We start from the raw sequence: 18,011 nt of genomic DNA, 5'->3' as shown, positions 1-18,011 counted from the left end.
AATTATGCAAGAAACATGTATGATTTGAGGGATGAATACGACAGAAAACTTAGAATGGACATTCATTTAAGATTGTTAAGTAATTAAAACTATAAATGTTGTAAAGCTTGTATATGACATCCTTGCTTCTGGACAGCAGAACAGTTTAGGCATAAATGATTACTCTTTTTCTTTAGAATCAACATTTATGCATTATTACTTAAGCAAAGTTGAACTTTTTTAAAACGCGATGAATTGGGAACTGAATTTTTCATGTTCGTTGCTTGCAATTTACCAGTACTGAACATAATGTTACTGGTGAACAAATGCCTTCTCTCTTTACACTTTACAGGGAGATGGTGTTTTTCATAAATATCCAGGTTAATTTGTATAAATACCGGGTAAGACCTCGTATCATATTTATATACACGTAAGCTTTACATTTATGATGATCACATTTTGTGTTTCGCTGTAAATTTACAGAGAAAATATACTACAGCAGCATGTCACCAGAGTTGTTAAAAGGGCATTTAGACAGTATTGTCCCTGACTTTTGCCCATTTTGACATATTCTTATAAACAAGAGGGCCACAATGGCCCTGTACATGTATAGCTCTACTGCTGAAAAAAGGCTGAAACAAATACTCTTGGCATGTGCAAATACTTAAATATAGGCCCTATTTAAGCACATGTACACTTTTGTGACTCCCTGGGCTGGGTCAAATTTAACCCCAGGGGCATAATTTGAGAAAACTTTGTAGAGGACTACTATACCTCACTACATACAAAATGTGGTAGCCCTAGGTCCTAGAGTTAAGGATAAGAATATGTTAACAGTTTTCACAAAATAAGCAAGATATAAGCGTATATAATGTTCAATTTTGTGACCGCCGGTCAGGGTCAAATTTGACCCAAAGGGCATAATTTGAACAAACTTGGTAGAGGACTATAAGATGTTAATGCAAACCAAATTTGGTAGCTGTAGTCCGAATGGTTTTCGACAAGAATTCACAAAATAGGCGCTTTATAAGCGTTTATTCAATTTTGTGACCCCCGGGGCAGGGTCAAATTTGACCCCAGAGGCATTATTTGAACAAATTTGTAGAGGTTTATTAGATGCCACTACATACCAAATTTGGGAGCCCTTGGCCCAATGGTTATGAACAAAAATATTTTTAAAGTTTTCACAAAATAGGCCCCATATAAGCGTATGTTCAGTTTTGTGACCCCCCGGGCAAGGTCAAATTTGACCCAAGGGGCATAATTTGAACAAACTTGGTAGAAAACTATTAGACGTTACTACATACCAAATTTGGTAGCCCTATGCCTTATGGTTAAGGACAAGAAGATATTTAAAGTTTTCACAAAATAGGCCTTATATTAGCATATAATCGATTTTGTGGCCCCCAGGGCAGGGTCAAATTTGACCCCTGGGGCATAATTTGAACATACTAAGTATAGGACTATACAATGTCACTACATACCAAATTGTGTAGCCCTAGGCCTAATGGTTATGGACAAGAATTTTCTTTTAAGTTTTCACAAAATAGGCCTTATATAAGCATACATGTATGTTCAATTTTGTGACCCTCGGGGCAGGGTCAAATTTGACCCCAGGGATAAAATTTAAACAAATTTGGTAGAGAACTATAAGATGTCACTACATACCAAATTTGGTAGCCCTAGGCCCAATGGTTATGGACAAGACGGTTTTAAAGTTTTCACAAAAAATAGCCCTTTATAAGCATATATTCAATTTTGTGACCCCCGGGGCAGTTTCAAATTTGACCCAAGGGGCATTATTTGAACAAACTAAGAAGAGAACTATTACATGTCACTACATACCAAATTTGGTAGCCCTATGCCATACAGTTATAGACAAGAAGTTTTTAAAGTTTTCACAAAATAAGCCTTATATAAGCATATGTTCAATGTTGTGACCCTCGGCGCAGGGTCAAACTTGACTCAAGGGGCATAATTTGAACAAACTTGGTAGAGGACTATAAGATGTCATTACATACCAAATTTGGTAGCCCTAGGTCCAATGGCTATGGACAAGAATATATTTTAAGTTTTCACAAAATAAGCACTTTATAAGCATATATTCAATTTTGTGACCCCCGGGGCAGTTTCAAATTTGACCCAGGGGCATTATTTGAACAAACTAAGAAGAGAACTATTACATGTTACTTCATACTAAATTTGGTAGCCCTATGCCATACAGTTATGGACAAGAAGTTTTTAAAGTTTTCACAAATTAGACCTTATATAAGCATATGGTCAATTTTGTGACCCTCAGGGCAGGATCAAACTTGACCCCAGGGGCATAATTTGAACAAACTTGGTAGATGACTATAAGATGTCACTACATACCGAATTTGGTAGCCCTAGGCCCAATGGTTATGGACAAAAGATTTTTAAAGTTTTCACAAAATAAGCACTTTATAAGCATATATTCACTTTTGTGACCCCCGGGACAGGGTCAAACTTGACCCCAGGGGCATAACAAACTTGGTAGAGGACTTTATATGCCACTATATACCAAATTTGGTAGCCCTAGGCCCAATGGATATGGGCAAGAAATTTTTTAAGTTTTTACAAAATAGGCCTTATATAAGCATATGTTCAATGTTGTGACCCTCGGGGTAGGGTCAAACTTTACCCCAGGGGCATAATTTGAACAAACTTGGTATAGGACTATAAGATGCCACTACATACCAAATTTGGTAGCCCTAGGCCCAATGGTTATGGATGAGATTTGTAAAGTTTTCACAAAATAGACCCTATATACGCATATACTCAATTTTGTGACCCCGGGCAGTGTCAAATTTGACCCCAGGGGCATAATTTGAACAAATTTGGTAGAGGACTATTAGATGTCTCTACATAATAAATTGTATAGCCCTAGGCCTAATGGTTATGGACGAAAAGATTTTGAAAGTTTTCACAAAATAGGCCTTAAATAAGCAATTTTCAATTTTGTGACCCACGGGGCAGGGTCAAATATGACCCAGGGGCATAATTTGAACAAATTTGGCCAGTGGAGCTAAAAACTGATTCTTTGTTTAGCGTGCAAAGGGGATTGAGGAACATTTTTTGGTGCCTTTTTAAAAAGTTGCTTCATTGTGTGGAAAATTGAGTTTAAAAATGTATGCACAATGCCTAATATGTGGCAAATTCCAACAATGTCTGTGGTTTTTCATGTAAAAACAAGAGATGTGTTTGTCAGAAACATAATGCCCCCTAGTGCGCCGCTTTGAAGCCGTATATTTGACCTTTAAGGATGACCTTGACCTTTCAGTACTCAAAATGTGCAGCTCCATGAGATACACATGTATGCCAAATATCAAGTTGCTATCTTCAATATTGCAAAAGTTATAGGAAATGTTTAAGTTTTCGGACAGACAGCACATGTAAGTTGGTTTTACAAATTCACTGAGGGTAAACATTGGGCACTTATATAGTTCAAAGTGACCGGGAAACAAATTCTTGTGTTCTGATTTACATACATGTATTTACACTTGCAAAATTCAAAATTAAGAATGGTAATTGTTCTCTTAATGCCAACAACTGCATAAATCTTAACATTGTAAACTGGTTGTTTTATCTTTATTACTACTTTTGTACATTCTTTTGTATTGCCCTCTTTATATTAACTTTCAACATATATATTATATCCAGTAATTGTAGATATCATATGTTTTGTGATGTAAATGTGTAGGGTTCTTGTTACTTGTCACACCATTTCCATTTCATAATGCCTTAACACTGATATAGGATATTAGTGATTTTTGATTATTGTATTTATGTAAACTTATTCTATATGCCGATGAAAGTGTCATCCTTTATTTTCACAAAGATCCTAGTATCATCAGTAATGCTTTTTGTAAAGAACTTGCAAATTGTATTAAATGGTTAGTGGATAACAAACTGTCTTTACACCTTGGAAAAACTGAATGTATAGTGTTTGGTTCCAAAAGGAAATCTAAACTTCATAATTTTAATGTAAAATGTAATGATCACACTATTGTTTCTCAATCATCTGTTGAACACCTTGGTTCAATATTCGACACTGATCTTTCTGCTACATCTATTGTTAATAATATAATTAAAAAAGGTGAACTCAAGAATAAGATTCTTCAGGGGCGTAGCTAGCATTTTTTGAGCTGTAGGCCAGAATATGTTACATAAAAACGGGGTGTGTGTGCGGGGGTCCTCCCCCAGAAATTTTTTAAATCCAATAACGCCTGTGGTGAGATTTAAAGCATATCTAGACAAATAATAAGGTAAGAAAATATAAGACTTTGGCCTGTATTTCTTTGATATTTTACTTTTTTATCTCAATGTCAGAGAACTAAATTTTACTGTATTATCTTTATACCAGAGAACTAAATTTTAAAACAATATTGAACAGAGAAACATTTAAAATTGTAACACTCGCTTATTCACAAGTCAAACCATGGGAATACTTTCTAATAATACTGTCTGCATGTCTATATAGAAAGAAGTAGAGTTGATAATTGGAAGATATGTCCTTTGAACAAGACCAGAATCCATTGCCTGAGGATCATGTCAATATGAAATGCAGATTCAGGGTCAACATTTTAATGCATTTTTAAAGTTGAAGCAATTTTAATTTTTTCATGTTTCAAAAAAAAAATGTAGGCCCGGGCCTGCTGTGCCTAAATGCAGCTACACCCCTGTTCTTTTATAGACAAAACCACTGTTCAAATATGGAATTTAGAAAATTGTTATGTAACTCATTGCTTCAATGCCATTTTGACTATGCTAGCTCTTCATAGTACAATGGTATTAGCAAACAGTTAAAAAATAGATTACAAGTTGTACAGAATAAAGTTGTTAAATTTATTCATGGATATGACTCTAGAACATCTTTGAAAGTTAAAGATTTTAGTAATATTGGTTGCTTCAATGTTCAAAACAGAGTTAAGCAAATAACACTCATTCATGTTTATAAAATTGTTAACAAGAAATGTCCTTCTTACATGACCTTTTTTGTATAATAATTTTAGTTTAGTGTCTGATATACATAGTGATAACAGTAGACATAGTAAAGATAACTTTTATTTACCTAAATGTCCTCAAGTGAATGTTTTTACCAGCACTACTTTTAATTATAAACGATCAAAGACTGGAACTGTTTACCTGCTGATGTAAACATTCTTATAAAAGAATAAATATGAATTTGAAAACAGAGTGAAAACTTCTCTCACAGACAATATGATTGAAATTGAAAAAGATGCTGATTTTATTTGTTACTAGTAGTCTTATTGTTTAAATTATTGTTTTATGTGATTGGTTTGTTATATTATATATATAATATATATATATATATTGGTTTGTTATAATATATATATATATATATATATATATATATATATATATATATATATATATATATATATATATATATATATATATATATATATATTACTGTTGTTCAAATAAGTCATCAATAAAGTATTTGTATGTACATTTAAATGTAATGACAAATTGTCACAAAATAGTAGTATACATTGTGTAACTAATGCTCTCTAATAATATATGCTAATTACTATTTGATCTCAAGACTATAGTCTCAAGTTTAAATTAATGATATTTTTATGCATATTAATGCCACCATTTTTGTACATTTTCCACCCATCTATAGGGCCCCATTGGAAATAAGTTGCAAACCTTTCATGGGACATCCTGTGGTATATATATAATGTCTTGATTTAAACATCTTGTAACTACTTGTTATTTCAGATCTCTGCCAAATACACTGACTATTTACTTATAACTGAATTTAAATGATTAACTTTGACTGTGATATTCAAAATGTGATATATCAATGCATTGTGATCCAAATCCTGTGATAATTGTTTTCCAATTGTTAAATGTTGTAAATTGACTGTACTTGTATGGCATATATATACATATGCATGAATAAATCAATATTTAGGAAAGTGTGACTGACACTGTTTCCAGACATATTACAGTTAAATAACTTCATGTCAGTAATGGCAGTCATGGATGGAAAATATCTTTTTACAATTGTTGCCTGCACTGTCGACCATATTTAGTGTTTTTGTTTCCCATCTAAAGAGTAACGACCCAAAACCATGGGCATGCCTGTGATATGTATCTTAAAGTTTCTTAAAAGATAAATAATATTAATTTTAACAACACCACAGCTCAGTTTTAACATTTCCAATACAGTATGTCTTATTTTGAGAGGCCATTCTGAATTGAGTTCATTTCCAAGGGCAAAGTTATGCCTTATAATATATTAATATTACAAAACTGAACATTGTTACACTGTCCCTAATTTTAATGGCACTGGATTGTTTAAGGCTTTGAAAAGCTAGTTGCCTGGCCGGGATTATAACAACATCTGGAATTAAAATGCCTAGGATAAAGTATAAACAATATCTGCCAGAAGTACTGTATGGTTGCCATCATCAAATGTACAGAAAGAATCGTTTTTCAAATTCAATCAAGCCCCACTCATTCCATTTCATGAAATATACAGTTTGTGACTGCCTGGCTGGTCACTATAATGCCATTGGGACCAACGTGGAGTTTACTATTTCTTATATTACATCGAAAAGTTTTCTCTGTACCACTGTACAGTGTTGTACGATTGTTGATGGTATAGAACATAGACATATTGATTAAATCTCAAAGTTTGTCGCCTGCAGCCGAACATCAGCAATGTTGCAATGAATATAATTTAAGAAAAACTGATTCTTTTAAGTTTGAATAATGTTGATGTTTTCCCTTCAATAAACAACTAATAGGCTTTTTTAGCATTTTATTAAAACTTGAATATTTTGCATGCAAAATATCTAATTTTAAACAATAACATTAATAAATATTCTATTATATTACTCCTTAAAGATATTTGTCCTTATATATCTATATTATCGGTTGATTCAGTGCAAATTTAATGGTGTGTAACCCGAACTATATTTTCGGTGTAATATCTTCCGCCTAGAGGAGTAAGACATATCCTTCCACCAAATACACCCGAGAGACGATCGCCGATATGGCGGAATTGTCCGAGGAGTCCCGATTGCCGGCCCTCCTTGCGCGCAGACATATTTTTTTGACGGGTTTACAAGTAACCAGAAATCACGCGACAGAATAGACAATAATACCGAACCCAGTCTACAACATTTCGGTAATTTAAATAACGAAAAAGCGGCGTTAGGTTAGAGACCAGCAAATCACGCCGCGCCGACGCGGACGTATCGGTACGGCCAGATTTTTTTCGTAAATGCGTAAAAGGGATATTCAAGTCGTAATTGTACGTCCAGTTTATCAAATTAAATGCGTAAACCTTCATGAAAAAGCCAAATGTACGGCTGTACGGCCCTTATCTGGAGCTCTGGAGATCACATGCACACAGTGCTCATCCTGATATTTGAATATCACATGTACACAGTGGTCATCCTGATACTTGAATATCACATGTACACAGTGGTCATCCTGATATTTGAATATCACATGTACACAGTGGTCATGTGAACTTAGATTTTTAGAGAGCTTATATATATGTCTGTCTGTAAACAAAATGAGCAATGGAATTATATCAGATGTTCAAAATTGTCAAAGGGTTGTTAAATCAACGATTTAAAGCCCAAGTCTCACTATTGCCGGTAGAGCCCTAGTCCATCCCAGTTTGCTAATGCCGGTCGACCAGCGAGAACCGGGATGATTTTGTAGAAATGTTTTAACGCGGTCACACTATTTTCCGGTGCCGCCCCGGTTGAAGCCAGTCAACAGCCCGGCAGAGTTCCGGTCAACCGCTGACTGGCTATAGTCTATCCCAGTGAAGCCCTGGCAGAGCCCCGGTTGTCGCAGGTAATGCACCGGTTGAGCCCCGGTGAAAGCCGCCAGCATCCCGGCAGAGCCCCGGTATACCGTAACTCCGCCGGCACTCACCAGGGCTATGCCGGCATCAGACCCCGGCAGATTTACAGCAACGCCCCGATTAACCTCGGTCATCGCCAGTAATGCCCTGGCCGAGCCCCGGTTAATTCCGGTGGCGTCCCAGCAAAGCACCAGTTTACTTAATGTACCATAGCTATACCGGGACTCTGCCAGCATTCCTGGGGGCTCCACCGGGGTGTTGCCGTAGCTCTGCCGGGGTCTGTATGGGCCCCGGTGGAGCTACGGTGCCTTCCCGGTTGTTCCCAGTGCTGTCCCGGTTGTTGCCAGAGCCACGCCGGTCGTTGCTGGTCCTTCCCAGTGACTCCCGGAGGTATTAAACATTTTAATACTTTCCCGGTGGAGCCCCGGTTGTCCCCGGTTCATCCCGGTGGAGCCCCAGTTCATCCCGGTAGAGCCCCGGTTCATCCGGGTAGATGCTGGATCATGCACCGGGGCTCCGCCGGCATCATAGTGAGACTGGACCTTAAGGAAAAAACGATAGGTCCAATTCAAATTTAGCCTGTATGTCGACCAGTGCCTGCAAATAAATGTTAAACACGTAATACAAAACTTGCTATAAGTATGTAAAAGCACTAAGTACCTAGACCACTGTGTTGTGATCATTTTTAGTATGACAGTGTACAGTAGCAACAAACTTGTTTAATTAATTCATTAATATGAATAGCAGATTTCCTGTTTATTTTGAAATACATACTTTGGCTGTTACTTGTTGTTCCATGATAAATGTTTAATACGCTGGTAAAAAAGCAGATTGTTTAGTATTTTAAAGGTAATACAATTTTATGATATTGTTTGGAACAAACTGCATACTATGCTGTATTATACTTATCTTTCATACATGTACATGCACTGAATGGTTTATAATAATTCATTAATTCTACAGTTTTACAAAATACATAATCACTTTGCAAGGACATGTACCTAAAAACTCATGTAAATTGATTACAGTGATTTAGTATTATGTATTGTGTAATTATTCTTTTACGTTCAAATAAATTATGTTAAGTGTTTTATCACCATATAAGTTTGTATATATTCACTGAATATATTAACATTATTTACATGCTTTTGCTTGCGGCAAAGCCTAGAAAGACAATGACTGACATAAATAAGCTCATATGATTACTGATATATGTTTGTTACATGTGTTATTAGAAAGTATAAATAAAAAAGAGGGCCTGAAAGACCCAAAGTCGCTCACCTGAGATAACAAGATATTATTGGGACAAATCTTCTGACCAAGTTTCATGAAGATCGGAAAATAAATGTGGCCTCTAGAGTGTTAACAAGGTTTTACTATAGCCATATAAGGAAAAATGCCCCGCCCCCCTGGCAGCCATGTTTTTCAACCAACCGGCATCATTTTTGAACTCGTCCAAGACATTATCGGGATGAATCTTCTGACCAAGTTTCATGAAGATCGGACTATAAATGTGGCCTCAAGATTTTACTATAGCCATTTAAGAAAAATTTCCCGCCCCTTGGAAGCCATGTTTTTCAAGCAAACATAATTATTTTCAAACTTATCCAAGATATCATTGAGACCAATCTTCTGACAAAAGTTCATGAAGACTGGACAATAAATGTGGCCTCTAGAGTGTTAACAAGGTTTTACTATAGCCATATATAGCAATATAAGGAAAAATGCCCCGCCCGCTGGTGGCCATGTTTTTTTAAGCAACCAAAACCATTTTCGAACTCATCCAAGATATCATTGGGACAATTCTTCTGACCAAGTTTTATGATGATCGGAAAATAAATGTGACCTCTAGAGTGTTAACAAGGTTTTACTATAGCCATATAAGGAAAAATGCTCCGCCCCCATGATGGCCATGTTTTTCAACCAACCAGCATCATTTTTGAACTCGTCCAAGATATTATTGGGATAAATCTTCTGATCGAGTTTCATGAAGATCGGACTATAAATGTGGCCTCTAGAGTGTTAACAAGATTTTACTATAGCCATATATAGCCATATAAGGAAAAATGCCCCGCCCCTTGGCAGCCATGTTTTTCAATCAAACGTAACCATTTTCGTACTCATCCAAAATATCCATAAGAAAAATCTTCTGACCCAATTTCATGAAGATTGGACAATAAATGTGGCCTCTAGAGTGTTAACAAGGTTTTACTATAGCCATATAAGGAAAAATGCCCCGCCCCCCTGGCAGCCATGTTTTTCAACCAACCGGCATCATTTTTGAACTCGTCCAAGACATTATCGGGATGAATCTTCTGACCAAGTTTCATGAAGATCGGACTATAAATGTGGCCTCAAGATTTTACTATAGCCATTTAAGAAAAATTTCCCGCCCCTTGGAAGCCATGTTTTTCAAGCAAACATAATTATTTTCAAACTAATCCAAGATATCATTGAGACCAATCTTCTGGCAAAATTTCATGAAGACTGGACAATAAATGTGGCCTCTAGAGTGTTAACAAGGTTTTACTATAGCCATATATAGCAATATAAGGAAAAATGCCCCGCCCCCTGGTGGCCATGTTTTCAAGCAACCAAAACCATTTTCGAACTCAGCCAAGATATCATTGGGACAATTCTTCTGACCAAGTTTTATGATGATCGGAAAATAAATGTGACCTCTAGAGTGTTAACAAGGTTTTACTATAGCCATATAAGGAAAAATGCCCCGCCACCATGGTGGCCATGTTTTTCAACCAACCAGCATCATTTTTTAACTCGTCCAAGATATTATTGGGATGAATCTTCTGATCGAGTTTCATGAAGATCGGACTATAAATGTGGCCTCTAGAGTGTTAACAAGATTTTACTATAGCCATATATAGCCAAATAAGGAAAAATGCCCCGCCCCTTGGCAGCCATGTTTTTCAATCAAACGTAACCATTTTCGTACACATCCAAAATATCCATAAGAAAAATCTTCTGACCCAATTTCATGAAGATTGGACAATAAATGTGGCCTCTAGAGTGTTAACAAGGCTTTACTATAGCCATATAAGGAAAAATGCCCCGCCCCCTGGCGGCCATGTTTTTCAACCAACCAGCATCATTTTTGAACTCGTCCAAGATATTATTGGGATGAATCTTCTGACCAAGTTTCATATAGATTGGACAATAAATGTGGCCTCTAGAGTGTTAACAAGATTTTACTATAGCAATATATAGCCATATAAGGAAAAATGCCCCGCCCCATGGCAGCTATGTTTTTCAAGCAAAGGTTACCATTTTTGAACTCATCCAAGATATCATTGAACAAATCTTCTGAGCAAGTTTCATGAAGATCTGAAAATAAATGTGGCCTCTAGAGTATTAACAAGATTTTACTATAGCCATATAAGGAAAAATGCCCCGCCCCCTGGCGGCCATGTTTTTCAACCAACCAGCATCATTGTCGAACTCATCCAAGATATTATTGGGATGAATCTTCTTACCAAGTTTAATGAAGATCACACAATAAATGTGGCCTCTAGTAGGGCTGCAACGAATCCAAAAAATTTGTTCAGATCCGAATCCAAATATGGTTTCTTACAGTTTTTCGGATCCGGATTCCTCAGATAAGAGAAAATGAGAATTGTATGTCTAAATTAAAGAAATCAATGTTTTAGAAGTATAATTTGACTACAAAGCATTAAACATTTATTAACAAAAAACATAACAAAGTTCTCGTTTAAAATTGTAGCAATGTCAAAGCAAAACGAAACCTTAAGGTTTATTCACTTAAAAGTTTGCTCGTTAACATACACTTTTCACTGTTCATACAGTTTGATGTTTGTTTTCACAAAAATTAACATATCAACATTGTCCGGGTCTAGGCAAGCCCTATGAGCACTGACTAGGTCTCCTGCTGTGGAGAAGATTCTCTCACTGGGCACTGAGGTTCCTTGCATCACAAGATAGCATTTAAACTTAGTATATGACGAAAGATGCTTTCAAGACATTACATGATGCAGGAACACAATATGACAGGTCGCTAAATTTACCTGAATAACCTTCTAGCCGCACTGGATCCACTACCTTTGTTTTTTATACAACTCAGAAAGACAATAAGGATTGAAAACTTACTTATTGCCTAACAGCGCTAGGTTACATACAACTATGAAAATAAATATCCAGAACCGAAATTTTCATGGGTGGATCCGTTCCCGCGAATCTGAAGTTGGATCTGATATCATCGGATATTTCGGGTACCCGCTGCAGTCCTAGCCTCTAGAGTGTTAACAAGATTTTACTATAGCCATATATAGCCATATAAGGAAAAATGCCTGGCCCCTTGGCAGCCATGTTTTTCAAGCAAACGTAACCATTTTCGAACTCATCCAACATATCATTGAGACCAACCTTCTGACCAAATTTCATGAAGATTGGACAATAAATGTGCCCTCTAGAGAGTTAACAAGGCAAATGTTGATGCCGCACAATTCACAACGCACAACAGACACAGGCGATCACAAAAGCTCACCATGAGCACGTTGTGCTCAGGTGAGCTAAAAATATGGATAATAGGTAGATGTAAGATTAGAAACAAACAATCATCTTAAATAAAAATTTTGAGGGATAAAGCTGGGTGTCCGCTGACAGAAAAATTAATTTTAAAAAATGTGCAAATTATAACCATGTCATCGATTTTACCGATATTATATTTTCAATAATACCGGTATATAGGAAAATAAATTGACAGTAAAAAATCTTAGCTAGTCATTATATTCAACATAGTTTGCATAAACACATATCAAACAAATACTCATCATTTACACCTTTAATCACACAAACGAACTGACAATTGATTCAATTAAAAACCCACACAATTAATACACAAGTATACAAATTGGTAATAGTTTGCAAACGATAATGCTGTTAAATTATTTTCTTTAATCAATCATAATCAAAGGCAATATTTAAAAAACTAATTGACAAAAAAAAACACATCAACCAAGTACTCATCATTAACACCTTTAATTAATTAGAACGCGAAAGACATTTTCAACAAACGGACTGCCAATCTAACCCCACTGTAATCAATTAAGTACTAAAGAAAAAATAAAATATAGGGCCGAACAAGCTTGGAGCCAAATCAACCTAAATTTTAGGACTGGGCCGAAAAAGCTTGGTGCAGAAAAGCCTGCTTCCCATTAAATCACTACAACAGCTTTAGTTGAATTGAGACATAATAAAACAATCTGTATCCTGTGTAGGATCAGTATTTGGTTTCTAAAGAGTGATAAAAAGGATGCTTGCACTTAAAGGATCAATACCAAGACCCCCAAGTCGCTGAGCGGACACCATATCCACTACGCCACAGCCACCAAACTATCTTTGAATTCTACAGGCTGAATAACCACACATTTATAGCGAGCTCGCAGAGCAACCATAGGTGGCTCGAGAAGCTCGCATTATGTTTACACGTGTATTTCAATTTGACTGTAGATCTACAGGTTATTGTTCTGAAAAGTTTGGTATCTGCGCGCGCAATATCCGAACCGGATATCCGCGGGTGCTGGACGTTTCGTGCCACTACCAGTTCGTGCCACTGATATTTGTGTAGGAGGGCATTGGACGTTTCGTCCCACTGATAATATATAGGCGGATAGGTGTGAATAATACCGTATAGGTGTGAAATCATAACAGGAAACTTTCGCACCTTTGATTGTAACATCCGTTCAATGGGAAAACAACATTGTTTTTTTTTCAAGATTGTTTAAGAGTCAATTTAAATGCTTCATATAATACATTAACAATACATAACATAAATGTATTAAAACATCAGAAGTGAATGAAAATATACATCTTAAACAAAAAAATTGCATCCTACCCAATCTTGTAGGATTATCTTGTGTTGGCAGAGATTACATAAATATATACAAACATTTGCAATAAATTGACATTAACAACATCAGAAGTGAATGCATTCATACATTTTAACAATATCTAGATTGATTACATAAATATATTCAAACATTGTTTTAATACACATATACAAAAGTGTACCCGAGTCAGGGCATGCTTTGACACAAGGCGGATTGTCAGATCCACTGTTTCTGCCTCACGACGCAAAAGGGGAACGAGCACGTAAAACCCTAGGTCGTGACGCTCTGCTCGACCGTTGATTCTGCGATGCCATCCTGGAAAAAAAAAATGTTGTGAACTATGATGTATATTAGTTTGTATTTAATAATATTTAAATTATAACTATCCAATGAAAATATGATATACTAGTTTTTATAAGATAATATTTAAATTATAACTATCAATTGAAAATAATATATTGCTTTATTATTCTATACATGTAAAAAAATACCTTTAACGTTGTTGTTCGTTCGTGTGTGTTCAACTGACTTTCTGCTTTGTGTTAACTGACTTTCGGCTGTGTGTTCAACTGACTTTATTTCCTCTGTCAATGAATTACACAGTTTACCTCAAAGACCTCGTGAAGAGGCCGGTAGGACCTGTGAATAAACTCTGATACACACATACACAGTTTGTATCATAATTAAAGCGGTGAGTTGTTTACTTATCGGTTACTAATTGGCCACTAAAGGCCCATGTCGGTAAATTAAAGGCCCGAGTCGGTAATTAATTGTTTGCTAATTACGTAAAGACACATACGGCTAATTGAAAGTTTGTGAGGCAATAGTAAAGCAAAAGCTTTTCTTAAAAAAAAAAGACCAACTTTATTTTAAATTGTATTACTGTTCATTCATGTTATATATTATTTTGTATATATATAATACATACAATTGAAGCATAGAAAATAACAGCATTTCATGTTTTATATTTATTAAACATAATGAACTATGCACACATGTTTTTATACTAACAATAAATCATTTTATTTTATTTTTACAAGCCCATACACATGATTCATAAAAAATAACAACACTTTATGCTTTATGTTTATCGCATATAATACACTATTTACAAATATTAGTATTCTAATGATAAATCATTTTATTTGTTTGTTATTTATAATCATAATTGTCAACTTTGTTGTAATTTTCTACATTTATATACACCCCAATATCATTCACACCTATACGGCATTATTCACACCTATCCGCCTATATATTATCAGTGGGACGAAACGTCTACCCCTTTTCAACACAAATATCAGTGGCACGAACTGGTAGTGGCACGAAACGTCCATAAACAATATCCGCAATATCCGAAACCGGAACTGGAAATTGTTGAAGTAAATAACCGGCGTCTCCTGATTGATCAGAATGATACAATAGATAAAAATGATCAAGTTTACGGCTTTTAAATATTTTAAAATTCTTCTCTGTATTTATTGTAAATATATATCGCGAATAAAACATCGGCATTCTTCACATAAAACAGTTGTCTTCATTCCGGGAGTTCCCGTTTGATGACGTCATCGCAAAATTTAGAATTGGAATTCTGTTAACTTGTTGTTAAAAAAAATAATTTTTTTTCGTTTTTGAAATCATCATTTCAAGTTGTTTTTCTATTTCATAAAAAATACATAGTATGCCAATTAAATTAATTATCTCAAGAAAAAAAAAATGAACTGGTGGGCGGAGTCTTTAGCGGCTATGTTACAGTATGCTTGTCAGGCTGTGACAATAAACTTCCAGGACGAAATTAATCTGTTTGAATACCATCAATAGTTATACAAATGCCTGCATTTTGTGCAGTGTGTGGTTTTTCAAAGACATATGACAGAATACTATGTAAGTATCATTGTTCACTGGAATTTGTCCGACGCGTTAAAGAAATGATTACACGCCGAGGATTGCAATGAGCAACAATCATTAGCATCATACCGTTACAGTGACTAACAAGAGTTTATAAAAAACACTTAAGTTAGTATAAACGTCACGCTTATCTTAATGGCATCGTTCATCCATTGTTTATAAGAATTAAGTTGACAACTTAAATCCACGATATGCACTTCCACTTCTATTCTTCCATGTCTTTATCGAAACTTAGTTTAAACCACACTATTTTATGGTATTCTTATAAAAGTTCTTATAGAAGTTTACATTTATGCATGCTAAACACCCACTCCGAAATACGTTTTGCATTCGTTCGATGCTTTAAACAAAAAGTTTAATGTTAAGAAACAACTCGTCAAACATTTCCTTAAAGTCCAGATAGTTTACATAAAACTCTTGCGTTTCATCACAGAAATGACGTCACACTATTTACTACGTAATACATTTCGTAATATGAAATCAAAGAAGTTTGTAAATACAGAAAAGGGCTTTATGTTATTCTTTTGTATATTGGCTAAAGGTGGGGATGTTCGACAAACTGCAGTTGTTCTGTGATTTTTAATATTATAGTGACAATCTGTTTTAGGCGGGGTTTTGTGCTAACAGTTCAGTTCATCAGGTCACATGAAACCCTTTAATAAAGCCCATTTGTTTTTTGATTGCTGATTAGCAAAATAATAAAAAGTTCATTACCTTATTTTTTATACCAGTCTTTACAAACTCCACGTTTTTCTGCTAAGAAGTGCCTTAGTTGAAATAATACAACTCCCAGGTATTGACCCTCCGGGTCGCTGGGAGTTGCAACCGACAACCTGATTTTCCATAGAAACTCGCCGCCCAGAATCCGGACGGCAGTTTAAACGGAAATATTAGCCACATAAACTATTTAAACTAAAGTTTTTTGTGAGTTTTTTCTATTAAACATTAATCGAGCTCGCTTTGAGGCTTTGCCTTATTTCATATTATATATTATTGTGGACGAACCAGTTATCGAACACCTAAGAAATTACGTTAAATTACCTTAAAATTGAAACACTTAAAATGACAAAAACATTTTGTTTAAACAAATGACTAACAGTTCAATCATTGAATGATTTATCTGTAAAGTTTTCCAGCAAACTACCATCAAGAAATCATAACAATGATTCCCTGATTATTGTCACCTCTAGCAGACAAAACAAAATGGCGGCCGATGTAAACATCACCTATTACCGACACTTCATATATACTACTCCAGTATATACAAAGTTACATGACTATCACGTGACCCGGACTTACCGAAAAATCTGCGTCTGCTGCAATCAAAATTGCAAACGGAAATATGCTTTTTGGTGTGTAAATGCACGTTTTGATAAATGCATTCAAAAAGTAATAGCAAAAAAAACACAAAACGGTGTAAATAACAATAAATGCATTCCTTTAACCTGTTTTCAACGCATTTGTTTCAAGCTAAGTAGGCAAGTAGGTCATGGACTTCATGTGCAACCATTTGTTTATCAATGTGACGTCATGTGCACTTTTGCGCATGTGCATACAGAACCAAAACAAAACGTCCGATAATAGGTGCTGTTCGATAACAGGTACTTACACATCTAAAAGCTTGGCAGATGAAAAATGCTTCCTCCAGCAAAAAATTAGATTTAATTGTTTGGATGCATTATTTTTGTATTGAAACTATTGTAAGGTTTTGACTTTTATACACAATAGTCAATAATCTCCAAATTTTTATTACATAACATGGTTATCAAATAAGCTTTTGCTCGTTAATTAGGTAGCATCTATTGTCATAGTGTATAATTATGTACTATTTAACCCAAATTCGGAAACGAACTTAACTGTTATAATACATATTACAACAAAATCTTTAATGAACTGAAATAATGATAAGGTAACATACGTTCGAAATAAGGTAAAACCGCATCAATTACGTCACACAGTTAGTTGGGCGGATTGACACGTCAATAGTTGTCAACTTCTTAGTTTCATTTTACCTGCCTGGTTTGATTGTCATTTAAGTTTAAAGCTTAATCGATTAACTTTTGGACATGCAATTAACCAACAATCGTGATACATCGGCTCACTCTGGATTAGCAGACGATTTATTTCATAAATCAATCTTACGGAGGAATCCGAGATAGCCGATGTATCACGATTGACATCGGCTATCTCGGATTCCTCGGATTTATTTTGAAATAAATCGTCTGCTGATCCAGAGTGATTAACCAAGTGTCTTGGACGGCCTACAGTTTCCCTCGCGTCGGACATCTTTTCAATGCCGCCAGACTTCTATTTGTTTACAATAGAAGCTGGGAACCAGATTGTCCTAATTTTAGTATTAGCATGTCTATCCGTAGTATTGG

General features: G+C 35.4%; 1 protein-coding gene across 1 annotated transcript in view; it reads right to left on the bottom strand.

Moving 5' to 3' along the window:
• Window positions 1-17,751, bottom strand: part of LOC127842812 (major facilitator superfamily domain-containing protein 10-like) — a 71,186-nt gene extending 53,435 nt beyond the window's left edge. Inside the window, exon 1 of the mRNA XM_052372559.1 lies at window positions 17,549-17,751. The gene's annotated coding sequence lies outside the window, so the exon portion shown is untranslated. The remainder of the gene's footprint in view (window positions 1-17,548) is intronic.
• Window positions 17,752-18,011: the final 260 nt, after the last annotated feature.

This window comes from Dreissena polymorpha, chromosome 8, assembly GCF_020536995.1.
Source record: "Dreissena polymorpha isolate Duluth1 chromosome 8, UMN_Dpol_1.0, whole genome shotgun sequence".
In the NCBI taxonomy this organism is placed as follows: Eukaryota; Metazoa; Mollusca; class Bivalvia; order Myida; family Dreissenidae; genus Dreissena; species Dreissena polymorpha.
Note: the sequence above shows the minus strand (reverse complement) of the source record. Positions and strands in the feature narration are given on the sequence as shown.